Source organism: Haemaphysalis longicornis, unplaced genomic scaffold (genome assembly GCF_048455015.1).
Source record: "Haemaphysalis longicornis isolate Haplotype H1 unplaced genomic scaffold, Haemaphysalis longicornis Haplotype H1 scaffold_12, whole genome shotgun sequence".
Lineage (NCBI taxonomy): Eukaryota > Metazoa > Arthropoda > Arachnida > Ixodida > Ixodidae > Haemaphysalis > Haemaphysalis longicornis.
The window spans coordinates 51,150,650-51,165,649 of record NW_027526225.1 but is presented as its reverse complement, the minus strand read 5'-3'; positions in this window follow the sequence as shown (position 1 = coordinate 51,165,649).

Here is a 15,000-nt window from a genome sequence, read left to right as displayed (position 1 = left end):
TTATTCTGAAAACACTGCAGCATACTAGTGCCTGCTCAGCATTATTGGCTGTAGAAGGGCTTGATTTTCGCTGGTGCGTTGCGCATTCTGCTACAATATTACGGCCACCTCGTTATAATTAACAGACCAGTCGGACAAGGCAGTTACGTTGTAGTTACGTTACTTTAGGTAACAATCACTAAACGTTTGTGATAATGAATCGTTGGCCTGTTTCAGCATTTCTAGATTTAAGCATTTACCGCGCTAGTCGGACAGAGGCCGTATATTTACTCTTCGCTCCTAATTTTTTTAGTATCATCATTATATATATCACCGACTATCACTGGAGCACACTTGAGGTTCAGTGACAACAAGTGCTTGCCAGGTTATAATACGCAGCCACACGGAATCTTGGGCAAAAAATTAGGCCCCCGCAGTCAACACAAATTATGGCACGGTGGTGGTTCGGAGTGGTGTTTTTTTTTTAATTCCAGACAAACATCACCTTATCGTGACATGTATACTTGCAAAATAAGTAATCTGGTTGTCTTGGTTCTTTTACTTTGTAGGAATACTGGTTACCTCTTAGCCGGGAGAGAACTTCTATAAGGATTGGCCCCTTGTTTTAGTTTCGCCAAAAAATTGTTTTTTTGAACACTGTCCTGAGCCCATAGTGAAAGAAAACCGACGCGTTTAACGAAACAAGTATTTCCTGAACAAATGTGACTTGGCTTCTGGAATGGAACGAAACATCCCCGGCCAAAGTACAGCAGTATTCCCCATCCTTCCTAAATCTAGAATTTAATGTGAACATTCACGTCCGTCGCATAAAAAAAAAAAACGCATTGGAGCGGTTTACAAAGTATTTAACGTAGTGTAGTATATTCTCTGTCATCAAGCACAGCCACCTCGGCTGTCGCTTCCGTAAGTTATCAAGCATCCCGGCGTGGCATTATTCTGCTTAGGAATACGGCATGATAACGTATGCCTCGTTTGGCGTTCGTGCATACTTTCTGAACACGAAAATTGTACAAATGAGTGCTATCAACCACAAAAAAGAGCATGGCCGAGGCGCCGATCCGGCCGGAAGTCCAGGTATGACGTTTTTCAGCCGGTTTTCGCCCGCGCTCTTCGGTCTTCCGGCATCGCGCGGCGAGATGGGGGCGGGGCATCGGGCCACTTTTGTTTGCTCATTGCGCCGCTTCTATTGCATGTATTGCGAAAATATTTCGTACACATGAATTATTCAATGTGTACTTGCTGCTAGTCAACTTTTCTTTTAATTCTAAAACCGCTTCACCTTCCCTTTAACAGACGTCTATTATTTAACTAGTGGGAAAAAAAAAAACAGCTTTTCTAGTTTATGAACCCCCCCCTCCCCCCAGAGCCATTGAGACACCCCCCCCTTGATTCGATGCCTGGGGAAACCCCTGTCTCCATCCAAACACCCCTGTCGATGCCGCCGCTTTGGCCCCATCCCCGTGCCTGCTGCTTTAAATCTGACTGGGTGCCTCTTCAACTACCTCCGTTTTTCCGCGGATCAGACGTCAGGGCCGATGTTTTGCAAACGTCTGAGTGCCTCACTGAAGAGGCTATCGTTGCGCGGATACGTGCTGCGGACAGCGGTGGCAGTGACAACTCTGACGACGCGGTTGCACAGCCTACTCGGGTAGCATCATCGCAGGAGGCCCAAGTTGCCCAACGCATGATAGTCTCTCAGGGAATTCGTTTCCACCAAGGACCCTTCGCTCAGCTAGGTGAAGCACCTATAGATGCTCTTGATAAAGATGTGCGCCAGCTTCATGTGCAGCAAACAAAGCTGACCGAGTATGGCTTCTTTTACACAAATAGGTAGCAGTACAACCTTGCTTGCTTGAGAATAAAATGTTTTGGTCTCTGCTCCGTCTTTTTATTTAGCAACCCGCATATAACAATCATCGGTTGTAACGATGGAATTTCCTTGGCACTTGGATATTGTTATAAGTGGACTAGACTGTAGTTCCAGGAACACCGTTCCGTACAACAGTCAGAGGCGGCAGCGCTGCCGACTTTCCTTCATCCCCCGTCGCAGCGTGCACGTTAGCACCAGCCGGGCAGACAGCCTTGCTTGCAGCAGCTTCCTCAAAAAATGCGCGTCAGGTTTGCCGACAAGTAGACTAGAAACAGATCAAAAGACCACCACTTAACTCCGAACTTTAATATAAAGTTTATTTTGTGCTTTACCATGTATCGCGTGCCCGCCTATGTATTTTCCGTAGAGCTTATACGCAAAAGTATAGTTTCGTACTCATGCACGTATTTTAGTAGGGAACTCTATGAACGCAAAGAATGAAGCTGGGGATGTTCGTAATTTCCGGACAACAAATGCGGGTGAACCATTTCCTTCAAGACAACATTTAAGCTTTATACTTCAATGGCTATCATTCTACTGACATCTGCATATAACGTGACTCTATGCACCGCAATTAAAAATGGCGTAACAACCACCCCGTCTGCCCATAATATAGTTGCCGCTTTCATCAAATACATTTTTATTTAGTCAACCGGCTATAATAATTAAATTCCTTGAGATTTCTTCTTTCCTGGGAAGAATAACAGAGTACCAAGGCATTCCCTTCTCTAACCCTCATCAATTATTAATTGTATTTGTAAAAAAACTCTTGGCACATGTAAAATTTGTCTGCGGCACGAGCCGCAGACGCTATGAACTGTAACTCCGCCGCCCTCGACAAGAGCTTCTATTTTTTAACCCCAGAACGCCCAATGTATCAAAATTGATACGGTCAATTCGAAACTTCCTGCGCTGGAAGAAATCGAAAGTGGAACCTTGAAAACCACTGTGCGGCACTCTTCACGTGCTGAAAATTATTTTTGCGTGTGGCTGCTTCCAAATCTTGACACCAGGGGCCTTCGCGGTACGTTTGAAACATGGCAGCCGCCGCCGATGCGCGCGCGAGTCTGCCGTCCGGCGGCCGCGAAGGGGGCTCCTCCGTGATGCATGCAGCGGCGGCGCTGCACGCAGTCGGAGCGCGGCCGGCCGGCCAGTCTGGGCGAGTGTCGGCGTGGGGAGCAGTGCATCGGACGGCGCTTCGCTGTGCTGCATTCGTAGGTATGGGCGCTATCAGCCGAGTTTAGGGGCGCATTTTCGTCCTCTACAAAACAGATTAGCCAAATAAATTGGTTCCTACGTATACGAAGAGTTTGTTACCGAAGCATGAATTAATGCCAGTACGTTTTTTGCGATCGAGCCGCCAAACCATGGAATAGTGTCACTGCGCGCTATCCTTGATATCCTCTTCCAGGGAAAAGGTTTCGACACATTCTGGGGGGCATCGGAAACACTGTCGGCACGGAATCTTTTGCTAGCTGGGGCACATCACGGGGTATTTCGACTAAGTTACCTAACAAAGAAGCGTTTTTGTGTATACCCCCGCCGTACACTGCTGTGGATATATAATTGATTGATTGTAGGGTTTAACGCACCGACGCAACGCAGGCGATGAGGCGCGCCGTAGTGGAGGGCTCCGGATTAATTTTTACCACCTGGGGATCTTTAACATGCGCCGAAATCACGTACACACGGGCGTTTTTGTTTTTCGTCTCCATCAGAAAAGCGGCCGCCACGGCCCGGAATCGAACCCGCGACCTCGTGGATACATAGCGCGTGAAAATATTTGTGTTGTGTGTGGGCGCTTCATAATTTTTTTGAGGCGCTTTGGAACCATCCTCACTTCTCTTTGCTTGGGAGTCAAATCAGTATTCCCTCGTTATAACGAGATCGCTTTATTCGAAATTTCTTCTGGTCCCAACCCAAACGCATGCTTTTTAGGCCACATTACTCGACGCACTCCAAGAGCCTGACCCGCTTAGAGCGAAGTGTCGAGCGGAGGCGTCGCCCATTGGCGGCCACCCATCGCAAGTCAGGCGGTCAACATGCCGGTCAACGCAAGCTGGTCTTTTCGCGGGCGATTTTCTGGAGTCAGTTCACGCTCGATTTGCGTCAACCGACTTTAGACAAACGGTCCAACTGCGTGGTACGGTCCTTAAATTTTGTTCGTAGACATTGGTCAATGGCGTGGGCGCGACGGTGTGCGAACACCGACACTCAAACCGTACAATTAGCAGTGTCGTTGACGAGGGAACGCCGAAAAGCGCTTGTTTTGGAAACTTCACGGCTGCATACCTCGAGGAAAATTTGCCCAGTGATCATGCTAAGCCTCTAGAGCGAAAACCGTCAGTTTTCATGATTGCGCTGTGTGCCCAGAGTGAGCGGGTAATCGTTTTTTGAGCGCAACAAGCACAACCCTAGACTCTATAGCCACGGCATTTGCGGCGGTTTCCAGCGCGAAATTCGCGTATCATTCCGTGACGCCCGCACGACTCCCTATAAATTGGCCACAGCCACTGCCACTTTTATGGGCGGCGACCACGGCCTCATGCATTGCTGGTCAAATCGGAGATGGGGTTGCTCGTGCCCGACAAAAACTTGAAACAGCCAAAACTCACTTCCCTTTATGCACCCGAATAAAGTTGTTTTTCTCTGAATACATTGTGTTTTGGTTCCTTGCAGTTGTGGTGCAATTAAAGCTCAATTGCTTAAGCTCTTCTCGAGCGGTTGCTTATATCGAAATGCCGCTTATAACAAAATTTTCCGCCGTCCTGCTGACTTCGTTATAACGAGGGATTACTGTATATGCTTTGAAGCTTGAACGGAATCTGACCAATTTGCATCGTTCATTAATTAGGCCCCATCGCACGTCGAACGCTGCCTCCTCAGTTGGGAATAGAGAGTTTTAGCATAGCGTGCTCCGTCCGCTAACGCTACGGCGGTGGGTAGCGGGGCGCGACTGGGGAGAGCAAATTCGTCACGGTGGGGTGGATTAGTTCCGCGCGGCCTGCCTTCGCCATGCCCGCTCTTTCCCTCCGCTGAGGGGCAACCTCCTCGCACTCCGCGCGCGCGCATGCGCAGTCCGGTCCAGCTACCCGCTAACCTTAGCGTAGCGTACGGGAGCCGCTATGCTAAAACTACCCTGTTAAACGTAAATGTCGAATAAAAGTAATAGGAATGTACGCATGCATATGATGTTTTTGGCACTTTCATTCAACAGACAGAAACTGTGGTACTAGCTTCTATCAGAGTAAAAGCATTGAAGGACTCTGCTTCTATTTTGCGCGCCTGTAATTTTTGTGAATTCCACGATTTGGAAAATTCGCTACCTTGAAGAGTGCGGGACACTTTTTTACTAGAATCAGGCTGCCAAACAGTAACTGCGCTTGCATTCTTCATTACACAGAGCTTTCTTTTTTTCTTTTTTTATCGCCCGAATACTCGGAGTGAATCGCGAGACGCACGCAGGGAAAGCAACAAGGGAGAACATCTGTGTTATGGCCAATCGTTTTACTAGAGGCTGTTTGAAATTAAAAACATAAGCTCTTAAGACTTATTTATTTCAATGACCATATGCCTTGCTTTACCCCCCCCCCCCCCCCCCCCCCTAGGGGAAGTAGGAGGGCTCGGCCAGAAGTATTTAGGAACGGGTTTTTTGGTAAAGCATTTCACTACAGCTTTTTTTTCTTTTTTCTCGAGTCAGCCAGGGCGGATACATGCAGACCACCTTCAATACATGACGTTCGGGGATAACCACGTTTTCACAATTAGCACAAACACTGCGTATGGCGCCGCCGGGCTCTCCTGGAACGGATCTCACTGTCTCAACAATACGCAAAATAATGGTTGCAGCGGTGGTAGCGAAACGGCTAATCTCGTTGCTGCGGTTTCATCCTTCGGTCTCACTCGCGAATGTAAGGGTCCGCAATGGCCTAGGCTCCGTAGTCCGATTCGCGAAAAATTTGGGCCGCCGAAATTAAAAGGTCCTATAGTAGTTCTATCGCAGCTTCAATTGTGACCTGATGTACCCCGAGTCGCTGGATTTCACCGCTCTAACTGGCCGTCAAACCCCCATGCACGCCCGCTCTCCGCGGCAGTAGCGCGCGGCACTGGACGGCCGGCGGCCGCTCTCGCTCCCGCCGCCGGGGCGCTCCGATTGCTGGCAGCGCCCTCTGCGCAGCGCTGTGCGTGCATCAGCGGCGCGGACACGCCTCCCCATAGAGAAGGCGCGTGGACGGCAGACTAGCTCATATTTCTAGGGACCATAGAAATACCATGCCGATCTTTCTACTCCAGAAAAGGTAAGCTATCGTTTTTAGACTGCAGTGGGTGTATTTATTTTTTGTTGTGTACGTCCGCTGTTCTCCCGACGCAATTTTTTGTAATGCAGAGCAGTTTCGTCCACCATGACGCCGTGCGGAATTTATGCGTATCATGTGATACAGCGGGCGTTCCTTTAGTCTTTTTTTTTTTTTGCTTTGGGATTCGCGCCATTGTGACGTGAGTGCTTGGAATGCGCGTTCAGTGGGCGTTTGTTTAGCCTTTTTTTTACTTTGGTATTTGCGCCATTGTGACGTGAGTGCTTGGAGTGCACGTGCGTTCTCGTGCTGCGTTTGCATTGAGAAGGTGTCTTGTTCTTTATGTCGCGCATTCTCCTCATTCAAGACACTCTTTTTTTTTTAGATGGCCCTATCAGAAACATCCTCGAGCGTGTCGCACCTGGGGACGATGTGAGCGACTTCAGCGACCTTTCTGACAGCGATGACGAGGAGTGGACAGCAACTAATAACTATTCCCCTGGTCACTCAAGTAACGAGGAAGAGGAGGAGGACTTCGGTGGCTCTGTTGTCGCGTCATCTTCCCCTCCTAGAAGAAACTGGGAAAAGGCCTTGTTCGAGATAGCGCATCCGGACTTTTCGGGGACGTTTACCGAACCAGGTGACCTGGAAACTCCAATAATGCTTTTCAAACGCCTTCTTACAGACGAAATGCTGCTCACCCGCCGCGGTGGCTCAGTGGCTAAGGCGTTGCGCTGCTGAGCACGAGGTCGCGGGTTCGATTCCCGGCCGCGGCGACCGCTTTTCTGATGGAGGCGAAAAGCAAAAACGCCCGTGTGTGCGAGATTTCGGCGCACGTTAAAGATCCCCAGGTGGTCAAAATTAATCCGTAGCCCTCCACGACGGCGCGCCTCATCGCCTGCGTTGCGTCGGCGCGTTAAACCCTACAATCAATCAATCAAATGCTGCTGATGCTGGTAGAACAAACAAACCTCTACAGTACCCAGAAGTACGGAAGATCTGTGAACACAAGTGTAGCTGAAGTGGAGCAGTACATTGGTATGTACCTGAAAATGGGCCTGGTCCAAATGCCGAACGTGCGATGTTACTGGGAGCAAGGCAGCAGGCATTCGCCAATAGCTGATACCATGCCGAGAAATCGCTTCCTGAAATTAATGGCATGCCCGCATGTTGTAGATAACTTGCAAGTTATAGAAGAAGAAAAACAAGACAAAGTCTGGAAGCTCCGCCCATGGATTGTGGCCTTGCAGCGAAACCTTGAGAAAATTGAGCAAGAGGAGTACAACGCAGTTGATGAAATGATGGTGCCCTTTACGGGAAGAAGTACGCTAAAACAGTATATGCCCAACAAACCAGTACACTCTTAGCCAAAAAGGACTAACGGGGCATCGGCGTTACTCCTTTTGGGGACTAACTGCGTTGCCACTAGAATTAGTCCTTTTTGGGACTAACGGCAAGGGTACCAACTGTTAGTCCCTCTACACTTAGTCCCTATATGGTTCAACTGTTCAACTGTTCAAGCTGTGGGGGCGTGCTGGGGCAACTGGTATTCTATATCAGTTTGATGTTTACCAAGGGAAGAGTGACAGTAACTACGCGCATGGGCTTGGCGGAGACACAGTCCTGAGTATGTGCAGCAAGCTGCCGTCTGATGAAGGCTACAAGGTGAAATCACTAGGATGAAATCACTTGGACAAGGTTCCTATGATCACCGTGTTGACAATGGCACCGGTCTTTCTGTTGTGCGCTGGTTCGACAGAAAAGCAGTGACGTTAGTTTCGAACTTTGTGTCAGTGGAACCTGTCGAAAAAGTCAAGCCATACGACCGCAAGGCTAAAGCACACGTCGATGTACCACGACCGGCCATTGTCGCTGTGTATAACAGCGTCATGGGTGGCATCGACCAGCACAATTATCAAGTTGCTCTTTACAAATACAACATGACATCAAGGCGTTGGTACATGTACATTCTGTACCACACGCTATTTATCGGTGTTGTGAACGCGTGGAACCTCCACCGGCGCCAATGTAGTCATCTGAACAGCAAACCAATGAAGCTGAGAACATTCATCGCAGAGCTTTCGGAATGTTTGATGCTCTGTGGGAAAGCAAGAAAAGGACGTCCCCCAAGCCTGCCGTCACCTGCTCCAAAGAAAAGAAAGATCGCTCTGAAACAGCCCCAAAATGAAGTCAAGAAAGACGGTGTTGGCCACTTTCCTCTCGTAACTAACAAAAGGCTTCGATGCAAGAACTGTCCACCAAGTGAGAACAGGTTCAGTTCAGTTAGTTGTTCCAAGTGCGAGGTGACTCTTTGCCTGAACAAAGATCGCAATTGCTTTTATGAATTCCACAAGCCTTGAGGACCTGTCTTCCTGTACCTGCATTAACGAGCAAAGCCCACTGTATCAAATATGATACGGACTGCAGTTGTGCAATATCTAAACATTTCTGCAATATAATTGTTTTGTTGAGTTCATATTGCTCAAAGAAGCCAATAAACAAGTTATCATAATTTTCCTTCATGTACTTCTGTGCCTGGGCTTTCTGGGGTTAATTCCCGACTTCTCCTTTTCTTTTGTATGTCGGATATGAAAGGAAGTGTACGTGCATTCGTATAAAAAAATTTAAGAGAGAACATTAATGGAATTCTAACCCACATATCGCCTCATTGTACGGCTGCAAGTAACACTCTCCAAACAGCTCGACCAAAGGGGAATTTTTTCCCATTATTGCATGAAAAACTAGTCCTAAAATCTCACCCTATCTGCGATGACGGGACGAAACGACGTGAGCGTTTCAACTGATCTTTACCGATTCCGCCAGGTTCCGCCGCATATCAGAAACATTGGTGTTATTGCCAATTTGACGTCACGTATCGTACAACGGACCCTTGCATTAATGTTGCGTAGATTTCCTTGAACCTGACGGTATTTAGTACCGACAGCTGTGAACGTTTTTCAGTGCTTACCTTACGTCGAACGTCGCTTTAATTTCCATTCCGCACTTAAAGTTATACTGTGGCATATGTCAGACGTAACTTCAATTTCATTTACAGGCTGTTACGCTGGAGGTAACTCAAAACACTGGCATAAAGTTCTGCCGCACATAATTTTAATTTTAAATTCTGGGTTCCGTAGGACATAACTGAACACATTGGCTGAAAGTTTTGTCGGCTGTGAATATAATTTAAAATTTTTGGGCTCATCGGACGGGACTCTAAATAATAATATCGTAAAGTTCCGTAGGAGATAACTTTAGTTTTCAATTTTAGTATCCTTTGGACGTAACTCTATAGACACAGTGGTTTTTCAAACCTTGCGGACATCTGGTGTATGGTAGGATGCATGGATGCGCTGTAGTGAACAATCATTCAAGTAATCGCTCATTCGCTTGCCCAAAACGTCCATATGGCCATTTTCGCATGTAGATGATGATGATGATGATATTTGTCGCAATCATTACCATCATGTGGGGCACGAAAATATATTTGCCGTGGGCGCCATCCTATCTAATCTAGTTACACCACTGCATTTAAGTCGTTCTTAGATTCGTAGTGAGCGAAAGATCGTCGCAGGGGGTCGTTCTCAATTTGAGAGTTGGGCGTTTGAAGGTTTGACGATCGATTTGACGCACTTTCAGGGAAGATCGAAATAAAATTGCGGAAAAAGGACGGGGCGACGGAAGAAGACACACAACACAGCGCAGACTGACAAGGTGAGATAATTTCCACGCTCAAATCTACTACTACCAAGTAGACACGTGAAACTGAGAGAAGTTTAAAATACAAAACTAAAAAAAACGCGCACTTTCACCGTGACACATATGCCGTCTCCCACAGATTAAACCCCATCAAGAAACGCGATTTCTTTGCCCCAAAATGATAGTGAAGCGACAGTAATGCAAACATCACCCGCGCGCACGATTTCACGCGCCTCTATTATTTCCCGCGTGAGCGAGTCACGGCTCCAAGCAAGCATCTTAGTTTTTTTATTTCAAAAAATGGAGTACACGTATAATCACGGCAATGAATGCCAAGATGCCCGCTTATTGCGTTGCCAACGTTATTCTTGTCCTCACGGAGTCTATCATCTTGTCAGTCTCAGTTTGTTAGTCTCAGTTTGTTAATCTTAGTTCGTTAGTCTGCGCTGTGTGGTGTGCCTTCTTCTGTCGTCCCGTCATTTTTGCGCAATTCTATTTCAATCATGTCACACCAACTAGCCCGTCAAAGTGCTTTGATGCTTCAGGGAAGGTTACGCGCACTTTTAGCTCTTGCGCTTCTCTCAAAACGTACATTCCAAATATAGCGAGGGGAGAAGGCGAGCTCCAGGGCCCGAGCGTGCACATTACAGGTCGCCAATAAAGAATGGGCCAAGGCCCTGTTTGTGGACGTCGGCCAGCCTATGGCCGCTCGCAGGTTTGGCATGACAGCGATGTATGTCAAAGGAAACCTCGTCACCTCGGCGTGCCTCTATGCACCAATTAGGCCACTACGGCCGAGCAAATCGCCTTAGCCACGACAGAAACCTGGTTCAAAAAACAAATCTACACTGGCTCCCATTCGGCGGCAAGAGCCCTCCTCAAAGGAAATATTGCCGAAAAATCGGTCAGGATTCTACAGGTAAGAAAAGAAAAGACGTTCCAAGAAAAGACGAGTTCGCTAACGATTACGCGCGAGAAACCGTCAGCTGCGGCGATCAAACAGGCCGAGCTCCAGAAGCCCCGAGAGAGTTCCGAGACGCGTTACTCACTGTCAACGAGTAATACTCTAGTGACACGGGCACACCTAAGTCGCACACTACCAACTTACACGAAGAACACTTCCGCTGGCCCACCCTGCCCTCACACACCCACAGTCGGATAACGATCGCACTCGCGTAATCATAGCACCCCTGAAAGTTCGTCGTCAAAGTATGACTTTTTTTATTTCTCGCGCAATGATCGCCCCGTGAACTTGCCGCAGCCATATTATGTCGTATGTGTGCTAAGTCTATATGACGATGATCGTGCTCCCCTTAGTTTCCTCCTCTTTCAAAGCGGACACGGCTACGTTATTGCCGCGGACTTGCCGATATTAGCGATATTGCAAGCATGAGTTCATTATTGGCGCGTAAGAAACTCTCGCTAAATGCCCACAATGCACACAAGACAAATAAAAAAAAACGCACTCGGCTTGCTGCATCGGCAGCCGTGTCTTGATGTGCGACACTGTGACAGCAGCAGCTACTTACAGTAAAGCCCGCTTATATCGAACTCGGATATATCGAATTATTGCCTATATTGAACCCTTGTAAAATTCCGATAAAAACTACATGCATTTCAAACCTTTTATATCGAACGCGATTTTGCTCACAATGGATTATCGAACTCTCCCGTGCCAGGTTTTTCGATCTCCTTAGGCATGCGGCAGGCTTTCCCGCAATACTTCGGTGTGCAGCGGTTGCGCGGGTGTCGCTCGCAACTTCCGCGCGAGCTCGAGAGCGTCCAAAACGGCCGTGGCAGGGTGGACCAGCTACAGAGTTACTCATATCCAACTCTGCACCAGCTCCCCGCATGCATGCGGTTGGCTCTGAAAGCGCCACATTGGGCGCGGCGGGCTGCGGTGTCAGCGAAATTCAAGCCCGCGCCACTCGCTGCCCGCACTTGCATGGTTCGCTGGGTTCGCCGTTATTCGCTTCTGTCCATGCTTGCCTCCGCTCTGTCGAAGACGCCAAGGACTCCGTACCACTTCCGAGCACGAGCGAAGCCGTTGCTGCCGTGGCCCTGCTACGGCGATACTGCAGTGCCATTTAGAGCAGCGGTCTTGTGAGCAGTCGGTAGTAGCGGCGCACGCCAAATCCGAGAGAGGGGAAAGAGTAGTTCTCCGCTGCGGACGCGGGGATTCTGCGTCCTTGGGGCAAGTCTCTACGTGTTGCGTCGACACGCCACTGCAGTTTGAGCGCACCGATAGATAAGAGCCAGAGACCCAGGCTTGTCGGAGCTTGCTGCAAGCGTGAGTCACCGACAGGGAGGGCCTGCTTGAAAGGCGCACGTAGTGGAGGCTTCGCCGCACAGCCACGGAGTATTGAAACAAAGCCCAGCGGCGGGCTCATTTGTAACAACCCTCACTGTCCCCTCTGCGACGCAGCTTACTGTAACTTAGCTCATATGCTATGACAGTGCCCGGTGTCACAAGAGTATGCCGAACTCACCAGAGAGGGAGAATGGGCCATGGCGCTCCATAGCGAAGGGTACTACACTCAACCAACTCAACTCCGGGCTGTCCAGAAGGCCTGCGTTAGGGCGAAGTACCTAAACGTCCGGCGGCCACCCCCGCAGGTACGGCCGGGGTCTAGTATGGACGGTTCTCTGGGCCACTAGGTTAGACTGTCCGGACTTAATAAGTTCAATTTCTGTCTGTCTGCCCTACTCAAGAACAACAGGACCGCAGCGGATCAGAACGGACGAGACGACTCCTTCCCGGAGCTCCTGCAACGCGAGCATCAGAGCCGACGAGATGGCAGTCGCGGGGCAGGATTCCGCGACATCTCCCAGCCCTTCGTCTATTTCTCGGTTTTGTAGCCACTGCTGCAAGTTGCTGCCTTGTGTTGAGGTGGGATTCTTGTGAACGCGTTTGCCCTCACGTCGCTGTTATCAGAGAATATCGTGCCCATGCCCCTGCAGAAGAGCTGTGAGCTACTTATTCTCACTAGTGACATTTACCGTGTCCTAGAGCTTACACTTTCACTAGTACGAACTTGGCATTTAGTCTTCAGTGTGAAGTCGTTCGTTGTGTTCATTATTGTTTCATTTGTCCCAACCGTACCAAGTGTTTAACCCCTAAACTTAAATGTATCCCGCTTTCCTTGAAAATCGTGTCGCCTCTTGTTTTTGCCTCTCTTGTGTGCACGTCTTGTTATAATTAAACCCCACCTGCATACCATCAGATGAGCCTACAGCCGAGCTGAAACACAAAAAGGAGTTGGTGGACAAGTGCAAAACGAGATTGAAAAGCAAAACTGAATTTCCGGGCCAACTGGAGAAGTGTAAGAACATGTCACCAAAAGTCCTTGATAATACATCGATGAAAACGTGATAATATTTCCCTCTGGGGCAGCCAGGTTGATCCATTCAGTGGTCTGAGTACAACACCGGATGGCAATCGCTGTTGCAGCCTTGGGTACTGCGTATATGTGGCCTGCCGAGCAGGCCCAGCCAAAGGTAACGTCGGATGCCAAGCATGTTGCTTCACATAACCAAAATTGGTTTGAATTCCAATCTTGGACATTGGCCAATGACATCCAGTTACTGCGACTTCCACAAATGTCGCATGGTATTGTTTTCTTCTTTCCGGCTATATAAATTAAATATTGCTTTATCGACTGTACAAACGATAAAACTGTGTTTATCTGAGCCAGTCTCTGCAATTGCAAACAAAAACAGAACTTTGATAAATTCACTTCAGTGTCTCCATCAGGCTTTTTCAACACGTTCGTCTGCTTTTCCAGCCATGAATTGCCAGAGACCATAGCTAAAATGGTTTTGTATCAGATGCGACATTAAATGTACGGCCGCAAGGTGCAGAAACTGTTGCACCGAATTCGAGTAGATATACACATCTCATGTTTGTTTCTTCGATTTGTTTCCTCGAAGATGGCTCTTCTTTTTTTAAATTGAGCCCAAGACAAAGACAGACAGACGGGACTGGAACACCATGAAATGGTGCTAACTCGACTCGGACACAAGGATGTGGACCGACCCCACCGTTCAAGAACCATCACCAGCTAGCCCAATGGTCGATCCATACATCAGTTTCCTACTGATATATACTAAAAGGAGGGATAGAATGAGGTCACTGCTATCGCGGGCCGTGGTGGGCGCTAGGGTTGCCACCTTTCCCTGTAAAAAAGACGCCATGTTTTTGACATATTGTAGCGTTTTCTTAGAGAGAAATCAACGTAACGTTTGTACTGAAAGTGAATTGAGAGCTTGGTTATTGCTCTGTATGTGCCTCACTGCAAAGTAATCGCAATTGCTGACCACGGCGGCAGCATTTCGTAGTTTTGTTCCTCCCTTAGGTCCGCCTCCATCTCAGGAAGCGCGCTCGCCCGCGTATTTTCTCTGCTTGCGTGTCTTTGCGCAGCTTGGCGACACATGTTTGTCATCTTAGTTGTTGAATTGACGCTTATAAAACGCCAAAACAGACATAATCACGGCACGAGGGCCAAAAAACCGGCCAATCACGGTCGATTTCAAGTATGGACGGTAACCGGCCCGCTGATTAAAAAACCGGTCGGGCCGGTCCAAAACCGAGCAGGTGGCAGCCCTAGTGGGCGTTGACATAGCAACTACCAACATGACTCACTTACTTGACTTGGCCAACCACATACGTTTGTTCGTGTTATTGAAGCCTAAAAAATAAAACGTAAATTTTTTTTTCTTGTTCTTCGTGCATAAAATTTGAAAAAAATCTCCGGCAGATTAATTTTTGGAGATACAGTTTTCGGTCAATAAAACAAATTTAAACAACCCTTTACAAGTTTTTTTGCGTCCACACATTTGAGCTTGGTGGCAGGCCATCTCAAGGACAAGTGGAACGTTCCTACACAGTGTGGGGACCAGGGTTCTTGCGGAGGCCTAGCTTGATCCTCGAGAGAGAGAAAGATAATACTTTATTTCATTTCAAAAGGGAAGGGGAAACGGGGTGGCTAAGAGCCGCCTCGTTCCAGGCAGCTTCTGGTGGCCTTCAAGATGAAGTCCGCCCGGCTCCTCTGCTCCTCCAACTTGGTTGCAGTAGTCAGCCACTCTCTAGTGTGATGTGCCCTAATTGTCTTGGTGTCTGGGCAAACCCACAGGATG